The sequence below is a fragment of the Buteo buteo genome, chromosome 20, assembly GCF_964188355.1.
Source record: "Buteo buteo chromosome 20, bButBut1.hap1.1, whole genome shotgun sequence".
In the NCBI taxonomy this organism is placed as follows: Eukaryota; Metazoa; Chordata; class Aves; order Accipitriformes; family Accipitridae; genus Buteo; species Buteo buteo.
Window position 1 is genome coordinate 19,484,592 of NC_134190.1, and position 15,582 is coordinate 19,500,173.

Consider the following 15,582-nt stretch of genomic DNA (forward strand, 5'->3'; position numbering starts at 1 on the left):
ATTGAGGCATTTTTAATTAAAAGACCTCAAAATGTTTTTGAATATTGCAGTTGCAGATGTAGCAGAATTTTTGACTTGCAGTAGCAGAAATAAGATGAGAGCCAATAACCCTATTGCTAGAGGCATTTATCAGTGTGCAAAATAGGAAGGTTTGTTGTAGGCAAAGGGGTTTCCAATAAAGAGAGAAGTAACTGCATAGAAAGATTTCTGAAAAAAATTTGGTTGAAAGTATCTTTTAGTATTAAGTAAACTTGCAAAGAAAACATACAATAAGGTGCACTATAATATAGACCTCCATAGCCGCTAAGTTCTACCTAAACTCACAGAAATATTTTTTTTGTAAAAATAGAAAGCTATCCTAGAGGAGAAGCACGTATCAAACATAAGAGTTGATTCCAGTTTCAGTCCCACTGCTATAGATGAATGGACTCCAAACCATGTATGCCATTCTAAATCTCAAATAAATTAAGCTTACATCAACACTGTCATCACCATCTCTGTTTCACAGAAGGAATGCCTACATGGTATATTGCAACAGCTGCAAACTTATTCTGCACTTATTCCAAACTACCTAAAAGCCATTGGACCTCATTACCATAGTGCTAAGTCCAGGAAGGAAAACAAATGGCTGTACAGCAGTTGGATCTGAGATGATTCATTTCTTACAACTCAGATAACATGTGGAGATTTTTCACATGTTACTGCAAAATATTGTACAGAGGCCCTGAGGGAGAGGTCAGTATTACTGATCTCTAAACAGATGGAAATCACCCCAAATATTACCCTGTGTTCCAAAGAGATGGAGTTGGATTGAAGGGATAAACTCCATGTGGTTGCATTAACTTTAGAACAGTTTATGACCTGACAAAATGATCGTAGTTCTGTCCTCAGTGGTATAAACCCACAGTAAATCCATTTAAGTTAGTTCAGATTATCCTAGGTACACGTGACATGCAGCACCAAGAGGGAGCTGCTAAAACAAGAAGTCAGCTAAGGATTTTTTTTTATTTTTTTTTTTTAAAGCAACAATTTTTTTGAACAATATTATTCTGAGAAAGGCTTAAATCTCAGGTTTAGTATTCTCCTGCTCAAAGTGATGGTAATTAGCAAACTGGTATGTGTGAAGAGAGAGCACTTTTATTCCAACCCATGGGGACTAGTTCATAGCCAGTATTCTTATCCAGTCCCTCTTTAATATGGATAGGCACAGGCAGATGGATTACTGGGGTAGAATAATAAATGTTGTACTAAAAATTAAATAAACTGAATTAAGAAACTTTATCAGCAGAGAAACTTCTAAGGGATCATAGCCATAATACTAAAAAATCAGTTTTTCCTCCCCAGTTCAATTTTCAAACAACTTTAATCTGTTAGGTCATTGTTTGTGTTTTGTTAGTGATGCTACTTTGTTGATGCTTTATTTTGAGTGCATTCTGTTATTGCCAGTGGGGAAGGATCACTCGGTATGACATAAAGGGATTAAAGTTATTTATGAAGAAGGATGGGTACATGGGATGGAGAGCTACTGTGTGACAGCTTCACACTTCTCACTCCCGCCGCTCAGCCCCCCAGCCCAGTTTAGACCAGCAGCAGGGACCCAGGGGAACTGGACACTTGCTTTGGCCACTGGACTGTCCAAGTCCTGGCTGGCAGTCTGGCCCCTAAAAGGGCACTTCTGCCTTGTGCTCAGGCCCCTCTCGGTGTCAGAGGTTTCTAGAAGGAGTTTTCCTCCCATATCTGAGGTGTTACCATCTTAAGTAGCATTTTTTAAAATTAGATTGTCAGCAGCCAATGGCCTTACTAGCCAAGCAGCCCCAGGACGACCTCTTTGCCCATATTTAAGGCCAAATAGCAGTTGTTACTGCGGCTACTCTCACCCTCCGGTCTCCTTCCCAAATATCTTCCAAGAATGGAAAGTGGTTAACAGCTCCATCATCCCGGATTTTTTGTTTCTTTCCTGCACGTCCCAAACCAATCTAAGCAGTTAGAGTGGAAGATGCAATCACGGCCTCATTCATCTGAGTGGTGCTCGTGGGTAGGCTTCACCCCGTGACAAGAAGTAACTAAAGAGCAGCTCTGGTGTACTTGTAAGGTAGATGAAAAACCCAACTCCACACAAACCTGGTGCATGGCTCCCAGCCTGCTAACAGGGGTAACATGGTGTTAATGGACTCTGAACAGCTAGAACAGAGCTTATGTTCCCTATTATAGTTAGATAGCTTTTAGACAAAGGCTGTGGTAGTGATGAGAGGTGACATAAAATGGAGACCAGTAAGTGCATCTAATGCACTTAGCAGAAATAGAAAATATTGTTTGATGAGCAAAGGAAGTTAGCATTCAACAGCTGCCAAAAAACCTGATGGCTAGAAAAATTGTAGTAAGGAAATTATTCAAAGAACAGGCCTAAATGACAAACCACCCTTCAGGGACAGGGCATATATGCAGAACAACTGCCTTGCTAATGTGATTGGAGTCAAAAGTAAATCCAGACAACCTACAGTATATCCATCACGCATCTTTCTTTTCTTCTTCCAAGTCAGAGGACCCATCTGTCTCATATACTGGTGCATGCATAAAAAATAAGTGCATAGGAAGTTATAAATTTGTTAGGTCCTATTACTCATACCTGCAACAATGCAAGACCTGCTTACAACATCCTTTCGTTTCTTATCCTTTTAAATTATATTCAGGAAATGCTTACAGAAACCAGTGGCTCCATCATGCTAGGTGTTATTTAAAATTTGGATAGGGAGAAAAACTTTGCTCTGGAGAGTTTGCAGCTGAAATATTTAGTCAGACACAGGTAAGATAAGCAGTATCAGAGAGTCCTGTTTAAAAATTTGGCCAAGAAAAAAACCCTAAAAATTTCTAAAACATAAAAATGACCATATTCTTTCAAGATGCCTGTTGCCTGGTGTGATTGTTGAATATCTCAGTGAGATCATCAGTGCGAGGAATTTTCAGAGGATGTAGTAAGGGCAACTGTAAAATTCCTTCTGCCTACTAAGAATTCACAAAAAAGAAAAAGTGGATTACAATATAACATTCAGAGTTAAACGTTTGAGAGAAGTTTCTTTTTAAAGGAAAAGAAACAACTGGCATTTTGTCTGTGAAATATGAAGGGGTTGAGAAAACAAAACACCTGACTGTATAGCATACTGTTGCATTCCTTGGTTTCTGGGATGTCCTTTCTTTCACTAGGGAGGGGCCATAGATCCACCTTCTCAGCTGCTACTAATTTTAAGCCCCATGCAGAACCCAAGAAATTAAATCTAAACCACTGACCTCCTATGAGAAAATCCTACCAAATTTACTTACTTCCTAAACAAACAATCCAAAGAGATAATAATCTAAAAAAAAAGGACATGCAATTTAGGAAGTACTAAAATGTTGATGGGGATGATGTTCATTAATTAAAGAAAAAGCTAATAAAATGCACAGAAGGCTCTAATCAACTAGCCCTTTAGGGATAATTAGTTTTATATTCCAAAGTTAATACTGATTTTATGTGTCTCCATTCCTAAATAACTTACCTGATAACCACTGAATGGGCATCAGTTGTGGAAAATGCCAAATATCACCCCTCTTTAACTCCAGTATTATGAAACATCCCTAGGTGGGAAGAAACTGGCCTATTCAGAATCATCAGCCATTTTGAAAACGGTAGTCCTTTATGCTTTGCAAAGTGATTTCAAGAGACAAGAGATATTCCTTCCTTTAAGTCACTCAAGTACATTTTTTACATGAAAGCTAGTCTCTCCCTACAGCAAAACAGGCACTTTGCTAATCAAAGGCTGCTAATCTTGATGGGCAGATAATGTGTGAATTTCTATGCAATGTATGTTAGACTCAAATCAAACACCTGTCATAACCCAGCTTTTAAAAATAATAAACAAACAACAACAACAACAAAACCACTTTTGTACACCACCTGCAACCTTTCTTTTTCATATTAAGGGGGGAAATACAAAATCAAATAAAAAAGAATTGACACTGCTCAAACTTAGCTGCTCCGTGAATAACCTTCTGTTTTGTAACTTCCATAAAAATAAATTAACTAAGTTTTGCATATCATAAGCATCATTTAAATTGGATGTAAACTAAAAAAACACCCTGTTCTACCTCCAGTTAACCTGTGAGTTTTATTCATGACATTTGCCTGTGTGTCTTACTAAGAAGTATAAAGTGAAAAGAAAAATATTCAGAGGGTGGGTTTTTACGGGGGACGGTTTGTTTTGTTTTGTTTTATTTTTCAGGGGGGTGGGGTACAGCATATATCTGCCACATGACATCTGCTGCAAAAAATATTTTTTTTATTAATTATCTAATATTGTTTTCTTTATGTACTGAATTTTATCTTAATTGTGCCTTTAGAGTATGTGAGACAACTTACCTTTTCACTTGTGCCTTTAATCAATTTATGCAACTAATCCATAAGTATTTCTTTACAGCATTTGTTATTTTCCCTCCACAGAGTCAGTTTAAGAACCACCTATTCTTAGGATGAGAGAACATACAGGTGCACTACCCTTTCAGTGTTTCAAGTGTGCCCTCCACTTTGTTAAAGATGCAACCCACTTGTCTCATTTGAAAAACTGTTGCATTCAGTACAGCACCTAAATGTTGCTAAAACCAGCGTGTTTCTTTGACATCTTTTGTCTTAGCAGTATGATAAGTTTCAAAAAACCAACAGAATCATAATCATATGTTGCTGACATATAGTCATTCAGAAGTGTAATTCAACTGGGGGAAGATTTTGTCACATTCTTAACATGTTCCATCTAGCATGTGCTATATCCCAAAGCCATCTTTTAAAACACAGATTTGAAGAAGATTTAATAACATATTTTCATTAGAATCTCTGCTCTTAAAGTAAAATCAGTATTTTAAGATTAAATAAAAGATCTCATCCTTTTGTCTTTACTTTCCTCTCTCGGTCCCCAAGTTTCTCCTTGTCTTTGAATGAATACTGCAGAAATAATGATGTATCAAAACAGAAAGAAAAAAGGCATAAGGACAGAAAAGATCAGAGATAAGAAAAAGAGTCTGACCAATATTTTAAAAAATAAGAAACATAAAACCTATTTGATTCTAAAATTAATAAATTAATAAATTATCTCCACTTACATTGCATTCTTCAGTTAGCACATTTTTTCAACAAACTTTTGATCTAATTTCAAGCAGCCATATCTCTAGGCAGACAAATCCCCAAAATAAATCTAAAATGGAAACAGGCAAACCAAGAAAAAAAAAGGTTAAAAAAAATGCCACAAGTCCCTGTCTCCAGATACATGCATAACTTAACTACAAATACTGATGAAAAGCCATAGCTTTACTTGTTTAAAAATAACTTATTTTCTGAAGGCTTCCGTCGTAAACCTTATTGAAAAATTGCTGGAAGGAATTTTTTTTTTTTGGTCAAAAAATAGTAAACCCCAAAGTTTTCAATAAAATTTTATTGCTGCTTTTAGGAAGAAGGCTGGGGGGCCAGGGAAGAAAATGTTGAAAGACAAACGTGACATCTTCCAAAAACAATAAGACTTTTTTCTTTGGGAGAAAGGACAGCAGCTCATTTCTGACAACCTACATACATTTTTAATTGAAGTTTCAAATATAGCGAAGAGATGTAATCACAACATGCATATCCCAGGTGTAAACAGTTTAAATACGAAATACCTTGAATGTTACATTGCAATGATAGGCCTAAGCTAGAATTTTGCAATCAAAGTTGGACATCATATTTCACAAAATAAAGATTAATGTCTGAAAACAACTGCAATGATCAGACTTCAAATACATGAATAACAAGAGTGAGTTGGCATTGTTTGGTGCAGATAGAGCAGCTGTCATGAGATCTGACAGCTTCTGTTTATTCAACTACATAGACGAGTGCTAAAAAGATAATCTCAAGTTCTTGTCATGTTCAGGGCAAGAAGTTGGGTTCATAGTGTCATAAGGTTGATTTACATTCAACATCAGGAAGAAGTTTTTGTTGGTAAATACAGTCAATACAGTGAAGTACTAGGTAAAGATCACTCAGAAAGACAGGATTATCTTGATACTGGAGGTTTTCATGACAAACTAAAAAACGATGTGCCAGAAAGTCCACACTGTTTCTTCCTGGAGGCAGTGGGATGGCACAGATTATCTCTTTTGGTCTCTGTCTCTTCTGTTTTCAAGGATTCTGTGTGAGTTTTTCAAGTTCAAATGCTAAATCAGCTCAACTGCTTGTGAAAAGCAAAACTAAACCAAGAATAAACCCAAAGACATAAGAAATGAGGGAATCCTTAAGCTGTTTATTCAAAACTCTTCCCTTTCCCTTTTCCTTCCCTTTTCCCTTTTCCCTTCCCCTTTCCTGTCCTCTCCTCTCCTGAGACAGAACATCCAATATGCAATGATTTTCAAGTTAAAAAAAAAAGCAGAAAGCTGCCAACTATGTGCCTTTAAAGACCCTTTGTATTTAACTGAAAAAGGAGAATTTTCAAGACAATTTTTAAGAATTTAGCAAGGCTAAGTGACAACTTCATCCACAGCATAGATACAGGCATCTGAAAAACGACCCAGCTACTTTTAAAGCCAAAGCCAATACAAGACAATTCAACAAAAGCAAAACAATAATAATTCCCTGATTCTTTTCCCTTTTCCCTGCCATGCTTCTCCTCTCAGGTGTGGAAAAATTACACTCACCAGATACCCAACACAGCAGCAAAGGGTACTATGTGGAGTCTAGTTTATTGTTCACTACAGCCCTTGCTCTTTGCTTGGTCACAGCTCCCCTTCTGCAGGGATGTCCTGAGTGCGCTCCGAGCACCCATGGGTGGGCCAGGACAACAGTAACGGGGGGCTGGGCCCCACGGAGGTCCCCCCTGTGGAGTTTGCTGGGATGGAGGGTGCTGACAAGCTAAAGAAAACCAAGGCTTGAAGTAAAACCACCTGATTTAAAGACAAAGTGGGCACAAAGACTAGAGTTCTCTTCTGTCTTCAGTGGTAATTTCCAGTTGCCATTTAAAATACCATTTTCATTTTAATAAAAACTGGCTTTTCTGAGCTTAAAAGCCTCTTGGTCTTGGCAAGCTTCTTATGTGAAAAAGCCTAAGCAGCTCGGCCTAAAAGATCTAGCTGGCTCAGGAACCTGCCACAATAGGTAATTGTTATTCATAGAATAGCCCTCTCTTCTTATTACCACTTCATAGGCTGGTATTTCTCAGCCTTGCAGCTTTAAGCTTGTGGGAAGAGAAGATTAGACTAGTGGCAATCTGCAGACCTATCATTATCTGTTATCAGGCAATCATTTATTGTGCACGAAAAGGTGGGAGGGTGAGGAAAATGTATTTGACAAGATACTTTTCATGATGTTGTATATTTATCGCATTGATTACGTTATGGGAGCGATTCTGAAGAGGGCAAGTATTTTGACTATATTGTGGTTTACCGGTACCTGCCAACCTGGTGATAAAAAGAGTGCAAAACCCATCAGAGCAAATCAGTATGTGACTACTTAGAAAGGGCAATTTGACTGCATCGGAGGGTGGTATTGTGCAACATCTTGTCTGTCGGAGAAAGGTTTATGAATAGTCACCCTGAAGACAAACAGAGGAGCTGTCAACAAGCAACTGTCAAGAACAGCATGTTTTTTCTTCCTGTACGTGTCTGATACATCAAATCCTGTCCGTTGCAGAAATCATCATACATTTCAGCCTTCTAGAAACTGAAAAATATGTTAGTCTAGCCAATGTAATCAGTCAATTTAACACTATGCTGGGGATCAATCAAAAGAGGAATCTGTGATCTCTTATCAGTTATTGAAATATGTAACTACAGTCAAATCCTTGCCGTATGCATTGCTGTGGCAACATAAACATACTGGGCTAACTTCTGCTCTCTCTTACATCAATCCATGGTCAAGAAGCTCTGCTGAAATCTCTTTTCTGTTTTTACACAGCGGAGTGTAATGAAAAGAGTGAGAAAGCATTCCAGCCTCCATGAACATTTGAGAAGTTATAAATTCCTTCCTATCTTGCTTCACATTTCAGGGACAACAATGCCCATTTTGGATGGAAGCCATCAGACCATTTTTGTCAAATTGGGACTGTGAGGAAATGACAATCAGGCTCATAATATTAAATGAGTTTTAGCCTTAACTGAAGAGAAATTCTTTTTATGTGTTCTCCATTTCCATAGAGGGAACCTAAGGAGAAATGACCTCAATTCCCCTCTGTTAAAGTTGTAGAACTCTTAACAAAATCTCAAAGAGGTCTTTGGAATGGTTGATTCAGATACAAGAGTAAAGTTGTAGCCCAAACCCTGCCATAAAAATAATTAGTGATGCTGGAAATAATTATTAATAAAATTTGATTGAATATTTGCTTTATGTACATTTTGCTTTATTTTTTTCTGTCTGTAAAATGCAATTGCCAACACTTGTCTAATGAAGCTTTTCCTCAGAACATGTCTATGTATGAGGTGTTCCCACACAATATTACAAAAAAAGCTCTGGAATATCATGAAAACAGCCATGAATCAGCCATTTGATTGAAAGCAGGGCTTGGAAGTATTTGGTTGAATAAGATAATCAGGACACACTATGAAAAGGAGAAAAAAGAGAACTAAATATTTAATAGCTACCTACTTGGTGAACAGTGTTTGAATGCTTGAATTCGTGATATAAATGATTGCTTTAACTATGCATTCCTAGTGCATAAAAATGACAAACACAGAAGTATTAAGTGGGATATTGTTATACTTCTACTCAAGCATTCATAAATTGCATTTACCTAACTTCAAACTTGTGATTGTTGTCACCACCTGTAGCCATTTTTGGCCCTTGAACTTTTAGCTGTTGTTACATATTTCTGATTAAGAGCTGAAACAGATTTAGTTTCTAAATATTGAGAACAAATTTGGTTCTTATAAAAAAGTTCTAGTTTACAACTTCTATGCAGCTTAAGTGGAATTAACACTACTATATCACTGATAAAAATGTTGCAACTACTGATGCAAGCTTTAAAAATGGTACTTTTCTGATAGTTCAGTCTTAGAGGGATTGTGGAAGTAAGCATATTTTTCTTTTTAATAAGCATTTGTGATGAATAAACACTGTCAAATACCAGGAGGTAACAGAGCATTAAATGTTCAAATATAACTGGGTCAGGTAGCTGACTGATAGGACTGAATTAACAAATGAAAAATAAAATACAGAAAGTATTTGCTTACCTTGTCTCTCTACCACTGCAGCATTTGCATTTAAAACACTGAGACTAAAGATCCTTTAAATCAAGAATTAAAAAAAAAAAAAAAGGAAAGTTACTGTATATTCTGTGTAACACAGGTGACTAAAAGAAATAACTATGTATATTTATTTTTAATTTAAACCTATATTAATTAGATATAAACAAATGGTGTGGACAATAAAATTAATGTAAAGAGGAATTTGTCATGGAAACAAGTATTTCTATATATATCGTTGGAGAAGCAAATGGAAGCGGGGTTGTTGCAAGAAAGCGAAATAAATAATTAAAAGATTTTTTCAACTGTCTCTCTAAGTTTCACAGAACATGAAAATACATTCACCTCTGTACAGGCTAGTAACTGTGAAGTAGAAGAGGTCATGGTCTGATTCCCACCCATTCCATATGAAAGATTTAGAAACACATGCATAAAGGCATGAAGTGAAGGGCAAATTTTGAATCTATCCCAGAAGAAATTCTTTAGTCCTTCAAATATACTGTTAATGGAAGGCAACAGGAATGACCCATTCTGTTTTCATTCTATCAGAGGTACTGCAATTAATTATCTTTGTACTTCAGATGGCTAAATCTGGTCTAAGTTCAAAGTGCATAAAACAAAAAGAAACAATAAAAAAAGCCCACAGTTTAAAATAATTGTATGCCTCTAAAATCTGTAAGAATTTATATATGTGTATATATATATATGTATGTATATATATAAAAAACATTGTTTTCTCTTCATGATCTCTTTGATGAGGATAAAAGAGAAAAGGATAAATAAATCCTTCTAATGATGATGCTGTGAGTATTAATAATAATTTCCACTTCCGTAAGTGCCATTCAACAAAATATATCAAAGTATTTTATATTAAATGAACAGTACCTATGATGAGGCAGGCAATGACATGATATCTGTTCTTCTGAGGAGAAAACTTCAGCAGAGTTGCTGAAACAGTGACACGAGGTCACAGAGCCAGCCAACAACAGTTAGATGCAGAAGTCAATAGCCACTGCACAGGGACAAATTCAGCATAATGGCAAGGCTTATCTATTTGAAGAGATCAAGGACAGCACACATCAAGAGTGAAAGCCATTGGAAAAAAGAGCACTCCTGATCCCTTATTTTGAATATTAGCAAAATCTCAAGTTCTATCTTAAAACCTATCTCCAAATGGTCAACAAGGCCATGGTCAACATTTTACTCCAGATGAAGTCATAGGATAATTAGCAAAAAAAATCCAGTTTTACTTTGTGTGCTGTGTGCTTCTCCAAAGTACTTCTTTAGACAAAAATGAATTTCAGCAAAAGATGTAGACAGTCAGCATTGAAGATTCCAGTCCCCCCCATCTCCTTTTTTTCATAAAACTAACACGAAATTAACATTGCTACATTCAGATTTTTATCTGCTTTAACCAGATGTAAATACTTTGACTATCCATGCTGTTAAACTAACATTAGTTCAACTCATCCTTTTTGCACCTTCTGCTGGTCTTCTTTTTCATAAAAAAAACCCAAAAACCAACCAACCAAAAAAAACCAAATCCTCTTAAATAACTCCTATATTGCCTAACATCTCCATATTAATGTCACTTCACCTGATCAGCTTGCAGATTCAGCTATTAAACATACCCTTGATGAAGCAATACTGTATGCTTGGTTTGAGCCTTATGCTTTGGCTTCTCTAGGCACTACTTTTCTTTTATGGAGTTTTCATTGGAAGCCCCCGGCAGCCTTATCCTGGCTCTCACCGCCACAGTCTTCATGCTTAATCGGACAGGCACAATCAGCTTGTGGTTTATGTGGAACCTGAAGCCCATCTCAGGCCCCCCTCCAAAAACAGCATTACACTTTCCAGGTTCTGTTGTGCCAGGAAAATAATTAAGTTGTTTTGATAGCTATTCCAGCCACTGCCTTGTCTTTACCATCATTACAGTGGTGGCCTTTCAAAGATGGTGTTTTGAAACAATATTTGAAAGAACCATACAAGTAGGTAATGCAGATTTCAATAAATATAAAATCAGTGACAAATAAGAAAAAGCAAAAAATGACCCTATATATTTCTTTACTGGTTTTCAGCATACTCTCTTGAAACAATAGCTTCACTTAGGAAGGTACATTATCACAACACAGATTCAAGACCTGGTGCTTAATATGCCCCGTCCTGATTACAAACCTTATGCTTTGCTATACCTGCCTTTAGGAATCTGCTTCTCAGAGAAGAGTTGGGCATGCACCTACGTGTCTTGGAGCAGGCACGGGGCAGGGGAATTCCTCAGACTGAGGAAGGCACAAGATGGGCAACTCTACAGTAAACTTTCACTGAGTACCCTTCGGTTGGTATTACAATTTACATTTCCAGTACAGTCTGCAGAATAGAGAAACAGTATAACACTTTAAATTAATTTCAGCCTATGTTCTTCTTTTTTGTTTGATTAACTTTGTCAATAAATAAGCAGTAGCAAAGGACCTTAGTGATGCTTTTAATCATGCAATGACCTTACCTACCTTCCGCTACTGTTCATTTGAAAGTTTAGTTTTTGATAAATATTTGAGGTATTTAAAGAGTCACCATTTAACAACCACATTCTGAAATGGGTATTGAGGAATGAACAGATTTTTTCTTGTGAGATGTGTACACATCTTGTGAGATGTGCAACAAAATAATTAGCTTATCAGTTTGCAAAGCAGGATCTTAGGAAAAAAGCACTTTTAAAATTGTGATTTGAAGCTTTGCTGTAGAGATCGTTGTGAATCAATAAGCATGGAACTCAAAATCATCACTTTTTAGGTTTGAAATGCATTCATGTAAAAGCAAATATGTTTTAAGGACAGCAAATAACTTAAAATATTTCGAATATTTCTGGAAACAACATGTAGTTGAACAGCTTAGGAAAAATGCACATTTTGGAATCTGCTTCCTTTGACTCAGCAGGCCTACAGTCTGTATTTGTTTGTTTGGTATTGCAAATCTGGAAGCCTGTTTACATATTTTAGGCCAAAAAAGACTCTTTGATCATATTGCCTCACATCTCAACATCTTACTCTATTACTCTTGTATTATGCTGTATGACTTTCTGAAAAACATTGTCTTGATCTGTAGACATCCATCTACAAGTATACATACATATATGTATATATACACATAAAATTGTGGTTAAAAGTAGTAAAATACTCCTGTTACAGATGTATTCTTCAGATCATTGTGGATGGCCCGCAACTGAAAACAGTATAACATCGGTCAGTTCAGTATAACTTCAGTCAATGCAGTACTTGTCCAAAGTTAGGGCAATGAGTAATTAGACAAGTTCAGGGACATCAGATTCATAAAACAAAACGACTCCCCCCCCAGGTCCTGCTAACATCCCTATTCTAAACTGACAGTTGTAGATGCTGGGGCTGGGGTGGTGGGGAGTGTAGAAGAAGCAAAAATTACAGTGGCCAGTCTTGCATGCTCTCTCAGACCAGCATCTCCTATTGCCTCTGAGATAAAGCACTTGGCTAGACAAACCATTGGTCTCCCCTCCTAGAGTATTTCTTATATGCTTATTAGCGTAGAGCTGAGCCCAGATCAGTTAGTTCTGTGGAGGGTAAGAGATAATCCATCCATATGATGAACTCATGTTGCTTCCAGGGCCAGAGCTTTTATTCCTGCTTATCTCTGTGCACATCTTTTGGAACCACAGTGCATTCTGAGTACCTCTGAAACAGCAAGAGATATCACACACACAGACAGATTTCACTCAGAAGTTTCTGGTGAGAGAAAAAAATCTCTGAGAAAAATATCCTTTCTTATTGTGAAGCCTTTAAAATAATGATGGATTTACCACCTGTTTCAGGGATTGATTAAAGTGACAGTGCTTGACGTTATGATGTGATAATTTCTGACCTGTGGACATAATTGATGACTACAGTCACTTCCTGTAAACCTGTATCTCATGTTATGGAACGGCAAAATGACAGGGTATGACAAAGCGTAAAAAAACCCAGTTTGGCTCTTTTCATCAGGCTGAAAACCTGCGACCCACCTGTTGATTTGGAGAATAGAGAGAGGTGAACAAACAAAGAAATTCTGTGGGCTCTGAAATCCAATTCTTTGTGCAGAAGTAAGAATGCAACCACTTTTCCAGATTTGATGACAACCTAACATATAGGACACAGGAGATGTAGAAGGTATGCAGGGGAAGGAGGTACTTAAGTCAACAGTTCTGGTTTCCAGGATTCCACCCAAGGTTTGGGGAGATGTACATGGAGGGAATGAATTTCCCCATGTTGTGTTTGTACCAACAGAACCAAAAGACTACTAAGAATTCTGCTGCACCCTTCCTGAATGAGAACCAGATTTACCCTTACCTACTAAGTCAAAATCAGCACCTGCAGCTGATGTCAGCAGTGTTTTTCACAATATCATTCCCTAGAGAATTTGTAACAATAGACAGCTGAACACAAGAACCAGATGCTGGAAAACAGAAGATAAGAAAAGTAAATGTCATTTGCCTTGTTTAATATACAGTCACTTAGGTTACCATCACACACAGAGTTTGGTTGTTTAATTAAGAAGTTTGTGCTGATGTCACAAATTCAAGTCAGGTAAATACATTGCCATTTAGCACATATATAAAACTTTTGATTAAACACACATAAATAGAAAATTAAAGCAATGCAGATACTGCCATGGTAATCCATGCCAAAGAACTACTGCAGTTATTAAGATATGTTTAGAGTTTTTAATTTGTTAAAATGCTAATGAAGGAGAATATTGGCTGAGCTGCTATTGGAGCTGTATCTTAGCTGCTGTAAATCTCACAAAGGTCTGAAATCATACAGTGGGGGCACTGGTTAATATCCTACCTGTCATTAGCACTCAACGTATTTTCTGTGAGATTTTAGGGTTGGCTGGGATGCTACAAGCTCTTATTTCAAGTACACTTCTTGCATTTTTAGTATGAATTAATTTATTTTGTTTGAGGTAATACTCATCCATCCTTCTTCACAAATACTGTGTTCTCTCCCACCTCTATATGCATAACCTTCTTTACTTGGAGTAAGCTTGCAGTGATAATTACAGTCAAGTTTCCTGGGGTCAAATCAATTTGTGCTTTAATACATATTGGGCAGACTTGGAAAACTCAATCTGTTTTTGTGCCACAGCTTCCGAATAAATAGCATAGTACAATCACCATATATGAATAGAAATTTGATGTAAATAGGCACATGGCTTTGTAAAAGTAACATACACATGAGCTTGTGTTTTTCTGTATTTTACATGTTTCTTCCCTCAGCTCAGGAGCTTTAGCTAGAAACTGTGATTAAAAGAAGTTTGAGGAATCCTAAGAGTACAGAAATTTTCTTTTTTTCCTCTAATTTCAGAAAGGGTCACTTCGGACACATCTGCATAGCTTATGCTTCCCTGTTCCCTCCCATTGCTTACTGTTTATGCTTATTGCTTTCACATTTAAGAAGACATAAGCATATTTGAAAGAATCGTACTAAATCTGACAGTTAATGACACTTTGCCAAGTTGATCTTTTATGCCAAGTACAGTCTACTATGGTTTCCCTAAACATTTTCCAGAGCCAGTAGGTCTGGATATATTAGAGACAAAACTGAACATTTTCTAGCTGTCAAACTCAGAATATAATGCTTCATTACGTTAATTTTATGGAAAAGTTTTTCAATCTGAAGCTATACATGGCTTGAGTCTTTTGCCTTAAGCCATAAAGAAAGCAATGATATGAAAGGTAAACTCAAGGAAAAGACTTTGTAAGTACAGGTGAACTTGTGACTGGTGTGTGGAAAGCATGTTAACTGTACCAGGAGCTAAGAGGCTGAACATACAGAATTTTTGGTGGGAAAGGGAATGTTTTCCATCTGAAGCATAAATTGCACATGAAATATAAAAAGAACAGAGATGTGTTTGGACAGCTGTGTTACGGTTTAGCAAAACCTTAAATAGAAATACATTTGGTCTGAAAAGACAATACCAATATAACTCTTGGTTCAGGTTTCATTTTCACAGGGGGGAAAAAACATCTTTGTCTTTTATAGCTTCCAATTTTCCCCTGCTGACTTGTGATAGCCTGAAACCAAAATAACTAGCACCATTGACACTTTACGTTTTTATTGTTATGCCTCCAGCAACTGGAAGAAAAAAAAAGCAAGCGAACCCCAATGTCCTCCTTTAAGAAAGACCTTTGAATCACATACTTTGAAACAGAACCCTATTCCAGACAAAATTAACAAAGAGCATGCAATAGGCTACTGCTTCAAACATCTAAAATGCATATACAGGCATACACAATCTTACCATTAGCATTTTCAATGTTTTGTGTAAATATAAATACAACTGAACTTTAGT

General features: G+C 36.8%; 1 protein-coding gene across 2 annotated transcripts in view; it reads left to right on the forward strand.

The window, feature by feature from the left end:
• The window catches only part of LOC142042483 (cadherin-9), a 65,754-nt gene that overhangs the window by 1,128 nt on the left and 49,044 nt on the right, over positions 1-15,582 (forward strand). The window lies entirely within an intron of this gene.